We start from the raw sequence: 6000 nt of genomic DNA, 5'->3' as shown, positions 1-6000 counted from the left end.
AGCGTAATGGTGCACAGGCGGTTCTCACTCTTGCGCATGCGCAAATGCGCTGTTCCGATGCTTCATGTTCCTGCAAAAACTTTGGCGCATGCGCAAATGACGACACATGGGCCACTGTATGTTCGTTTAATATGTACGCGCTTTGATGGGCGGGGCGTATGGCGTTCAGGAAATGGTCGAATGCGGAAGTGCTTGAAGCCGTTGTGAGGGACTCGCACGATCTCGTCATGGTCCACAGGATTATCACAGAGACGTGCAGCTTCCAGCATTACGAGATATGATCGAGACCTAACTTCTGAGACCAGTCCCAGCCTTCTAGGCCCAGTGGTTGGTTCAGACGACCCCGACAAAGGACGTGTTGGATTTTATCGCGAGCCGATTCGAGCGCGACGTGCCGGCGAACAAAACCAGTCATATCCTTTTAACGCGTGGTTCGATTTTTACAAAATAATTTTTTTCTTGAAGGGCTGAACCGTGTGCTCACAACGATACCGAGTTTGACCCTGGGAGAGCCGTTTTGCGCCGGCAAAGGCACCTTGTTTTCCGTGATGACCATGTCGTGCTGCATAGATTACCATAAATTATAATATATTACCGGCGGCGCGTTCCGTGACGTCATGGCTCACTTAATTGCAATTATCTCTGGGATTCCTTGGCCGAATCGTACCAACGTATGTTTGTTTGTATCTATCTATAATTCCAGTAATCTCTGTGTGTATGTGTGTGTATGTGTGTGTGTCGTTTGTCTGTGACCGCTGTTTCTCGACAACCACGGGTCCGATATACTTGAAACTTGCCAGGTATATTGCTGGTGACCCGAGGATGTGCCTTTTCAAGGTTTCATATTAATCGGAGAAGTAGTTACCGAGCTATGGCGATTTATTTACCAAACTCCGCAAGCCGTTCGCTTTGGCTTTGCGAATGGACCAAACCATTTCATGTAAATAGAGTGGGGGGATTGTCACCGTACTCGCAAGCCGTTCGCTTTGGCTTTGCGAATGGACCAAACCATTTCATGTAAATAGAGGGGGGGGATTGTCACCGTACTCGCAAGCCGTTCGCTTTGGCTTTGCGAATGGACCAAACCATTTCATGTAAATAGAGGGGGGGGGATATAATTTTAGATATATATATAGTACGGGCATGCCCTAGTATATATAAAGCGCACGGTTCTATATATATATAAAGCAGTAAAGTATGTTTGTTTGTCCTCTTATAACTCGAGAACTACTCGTCGCAGAGAAAAACCAAAGGAATATTCGGAATCAGTACGTCTCAGAGCAACTACAGCACACCTTAAATTTAAAAAAAACTTCGGGTTTTAAAATTAGCGTATTAGCGCAGAAACGCTAGCAGAAGAGGGAGGGAATCGAAGGGAGGGAGCGCAGCGCTCCCTCTAGCGCTTCGCAGCGCCAGCGCTTCTGTTAGCGTAATTAGCGTATTTCGGAACGTTAATTTTTCAACTTCATTATTCGGAATCAATACGTCCCAGAGAAACTTCGTAATGTTAATTTTTCAACTTCATCCGATTGACATGGGACCAACGGCATGTGACAGAGAGTGAAACATACATGCTACATTTATTTGACGACAATGAGTTCTGACTTCCGGGTTCGTGCCGCCAAACCTGTTAGGCGCCTCTTGCGGCACACAGGGAATTACCAGTGAACTGGTACTCAATTTGCCGACCTCGGTAGGATGACAGGCTGAGTCAACCCCCCTGGTGTTAAGGGGGAGGAAGAGGGGAGGGGGAAGAGGAGGGGAGGGGAACGGGGGGGAGGGGAAGGTGAAGGGGGAAGGGGGAGGGGCCCTTCTTCCCCCAGGCACCCCCACACCCTCCCCTCCCCCCTTCCCCTCCCCCCTCACCCCTTCCCCCCCCTTCCCCTCCCCCTCCCCCCTGTTCCCCTCCCCTCCTCTTCCCCCTCCCCTCCTCCCCCCCTTCCCCCTCCCCTCCCCCCTCCCCCCTCCCCCCGTTCCCCTCCCCCCCGTTCCCCTCCCCCCCGTTCCCCTCCCCCCCGTTCCCCTCCCCTCCTCTTCCCCCTCCCCTCCTCCTCCCCCGCCCGGCAATGCCGGGTACTTCTGCTAGTCTCTTTATAAGGGGTGAGATCCAACGGTACTAAGCTCCTGCCCTGCCTTTACCACAATATCGCCCTCTGTCCTCAGCCAACTCTCTCCACTCTTCAACCACCCCCACCTTACTGATATCCCTCTTCACACAATCCTCCCATCTCAACCGCGGTCTACCTCTTTTCCTCCTACCTTGTTGCCTCAACCTATCCTGTCTTTGACATTCTCTCTTCCCCCATCCGCAACAATTTTCCAATCCATCTCAGTCGGCATTTCACCAGTCTCCCCATCAAGCTCATCTGCGCACCAATCTCCCCCCTCAGTTCATCCATTTTCCTTCTCTCCACCTTTTTTACTCCCACAGTCCTCCTGACCCAGTTGTGCTCACAAACCTGCAGTCTCTGTTGTTACCTCTGCCACTGAAGGTGGATGGAGGTGATGTTTTCACCCCCGTCTGTTTGTGAACAGGATATCTCAAAAAGTTGTGAATGGATTCAGACGAAATTTCGTGGAGCAGTTGGGTATGTGAAATGGACGAAATGATTAGATTTAGGTGAAGATCCGGATCCGGATCTGGATCTGAGAATTTTAAAAGTGATTCTTCACCATTGGGAGATAGGGCCAAACACGATACATAGCACGATATCTCAAAACGTTATGGATGGATTCATATGAAACTTGGTGGGCAGGTTGGGTGTGTGACACTGATAAATCATTTCGATTTTGGTGAGGATCCAAATCCAGATCCTAATATGAGGATTCGTAAATTCTCCAAGTGATTCTTCACCATTGAATGATAGGGTCAAAAACGTTAAATAACATGATATTTCAAAGAGTTGGGGACAACTTGTGACAAAACTTGGTGGATGAGTTACAAGAACAAGCCGATTCGATTAATGAGTAGTTTTATCTAGATGATTGGCAGCACAAGTGGTTGCAATAACCCCAATTAACATCGACCGGAATCACATGTCTCGTTAGGTTCCTTGTCTACCTTGTCCTTATATCTGTCTCTTTTCCCATTTGTGTGCATCTTAAATCACCCTGTTGTCCTTTCCATTGTACCTCAATATGGAGGGCGTACGTGTGCTTATGTCAAGCCTCAAACATGAGTTTTACAAACCTGGCATAGTCACATGTGCCACCTTGCACTCGACTGCTCATGCTCAAGACTCACACAGGTCCAGAGGGCTTCCTATATAAGACAGGATGATAGTGCCTTGAGGTGACTCACAGCCCAGAATCCCCAGAGAGCGAGCCACTCAGCCAAGAACCCCCTGCCCCCAGGGATCGAGCTCACAGATATTGGCATAGCCTGGAATAGCGATTCGGAGAGCTGCACACGGCAAGCCCGGGTTGCCCTGCCAGAGCCGCGCGGCAACGAACAGCCAAGACGAGACTGGATGGCGAGAGTCCCGGTGTCACGTCTCTCAGGGCTCCAGGAAAGGCATGTGCGCACACCTACGTACAGTCATTCTCTTTCATCTTGTGTTCCTGACCGAGTCTGCCTGTATTAAGGTAGCGAGAGTTAAGATAGCTGTGGAAGTTATTACCGCCAATTGAGCATGCCGTTCGGTCATCCCGGTTTGTTGTCCCCCGTCGCACCGCGGAGAGAAAGGGGGACTATGTTTCCCGTCCGTCCGTGCGTGCGGGCGTGCGTGCATGCGTACGTGCATGTGTGCATGCGTAAGCGAAGGAAGGCATTCGAATTTGGTGTGTGGGTGCAACCCACGTCAAAATCCAAGATGGCCGCCGCCATGTATGTCTGATGCCATGTATGTCTGAACCTTGTGAGCGAAATATCTTGAAAAATAAGGGAAGTACCAACTTCTAATCTGGTGTGTGAGTGTATCTAGGCATAAGGAAAAAGCCTATTGAAAATTGGGTCGCCACGTCAAAATCCAAGATGGCCGCCGCCATGTGTGTCTGAACCTTGTGAGCTGAATATCTTGAAAAATAAGCGACGTACAAACTTCTAATCTGGTGTGTGGGTGTACCTAGGCATAAGGAAGAAGGCTATTGAAAATTGGGTCGCCACCTCAAAATCCAAGATGGCCGCCACCATATATATGTCTGAACATTGTGAGCAAAATATCTTGAAAAATAAGCGAAGTACCAACTTTTAATCTGGTGTGTGGGTGTATCTAGGCACAAGGAAGAAGGCTATTGAAAATTGGGTCGCCACGTCAAAATCCAAAATGGCCGCCTCCATGTATGTCTGAACCTTGTGAGCGAAATATCATATCATAGCATGTTTTCTGCGTTTTCCACTCTGTCAACTCACATCACTACCCCGACGGGGACCTAGGCGTAACGCTTGTTTTAATTACATTTCACCAGCCTCGGTGGCATAATGATTCGAGCATCCTCTCTGAGTCTGGGAGGTCCGTGCTTTGATTTCAGGCCGAGCCGAGTCAAAGACATTAAAATGGTACGAGCGACTTCCTTGCTTGATGCTCAGCATTTAAAAGGATAGAGCACGGACAAACAACCACAAGTTGGTAATAGTAGCGCAGGCTTGATATGCCAAATGGCCTCCTGCTTTGCAGTTCCTTGTAAGGTAACTGATGTTATTATTTTTACTTCTGCCACCAAAGGTGGATGAAGTTTCTGTTTTCCCCCCTGTCTGTTTGTTTGTGAACAAGATATCTCAAACAGTTGTGGACGGATTCGGACGAAATTTGGTGGGCAGGTTGAGTGAGTGACAAGGAAGAATTGATTCGATTTTGGTGAAGATCCGAATATGGATCCAGATATGAGAATTTATTTTAAGTGATTCTTCACCATGGCGAGCGATTGGTCTAAAAACAACATATAGAATGAAGTTTCAAAAAGTTGTGGATGGATTCTGACGAAAATTGGTGGACAGGTTGAATTTGTGACAAGGACGAAATGATTAGATTTTGGTGAAGATCCGGATTCGGATCCGGTTAGTATAATTTTTTAAAGTGATTCTTCACCATTGGGAGATAGGGCCAAAACAAACATATAGCAGGATATCCCCAAAAAATTGTGGACGGATTTGGACGAGACTTGGTGGACAGGTTGTGTGTGTGACAAGGAAGAATCGATTCAATTTTCGTTGAAGATCCGGATCTGGCTAGTAGAATTTTAAAAGTGATTCTTCACCATTGGGAGATAGGGCCAAAAACGATATATAGCAGGATATCTCAAAAAGTTGTGGACAGATTTGGATGAAACCTGGTAGAGACGTTGTGTGTGTGACAAGGACTAATCGATTCGATTTTGGTGAAGATCTGAATATGAATTCAGATATGAGAATTATTTAATTTTTCAAGTGATTCTTCACCATTGGGAGATAGGGCCAAAAACGATATATAGCAGGATATCTCAAAAAGTTGTGGACGGATTTGGACGAAACTTGGTGGACCGGTTGGGTGTGTGACAAGGAAGAATTAATTCAATTTTCGGTGAAGATCCAGATCTGGCTAGTAGAATTTAAAAAGTGATTCTTCACCATTGGGAGATTTGGCCAAAAACGATTTTTAGCAGGATATCTCAAAAAGTTGTGGACTGATGATTTTGATTAAATGTGATTCTGTATTGTGATTTTCTGGTCTACTCTGGGATACAAAACGTAAACTGTTTACCTGGCGGAGGTATGCTCGCTACTGAGTGCCGTTCCAGTTGTTTCCTGTGTCCCCATCCCCATTATTTATTTAACCCATGTTACTTTTAAAACCAGCTGCTGTATATTTTGAGCCTTCGTTTCCTCCTCCCATGCAAATAAGTCTCACCGTTAAGCCGACCGACCGATCGTGCATGTTTAAACGGCCGCGTGGTTAAATTTGATAAAAACACAACCGCATTGTGATTGTGGCGGATTATCAGCACATGCACAGTTTCGTCTTCGGAGTTTATTTTCCAGCGGTCTCGCGTCATCCGTTAAGGAGACCGAGTCCATTACAATAT

At 47.1% G+C, this 6000-nt stretch overlaps 1 protein-coding gene across 2 annotated transcripts in view; it reads left to right on the top strand.

Annotated features, from left to right (window-relative positions):
* Positions 1 to 6000, top strand: part of TOMM70 (translocase of outer mitochondrial membrane 70) — a 56473-nt gene that overhangs the window by 27455 nt on the left and 23018 nt on the right. The gene's annotated exons all lie outside the window — the stretch shown is intronic.

The sequence above is a fragment of the Myxine glutinosa genome, chromosome 13, assembly GCF_964187855.1.
Source record: "Myxine glutinosa chromosome 13, kmMyxGlut1.1, whole genome shotgun sequence".
Taxonomy (NCBI): Eukaryota; Metazoa; Chordata; class Myxini; order Myxiniformes; family Myxinidae; genus Myxine; species Myxine glutinosa.
Note: the sequence above shows the minus strand (reverse complement) of the source record. Positions and strands in the feature narration are given on the sequence as shown.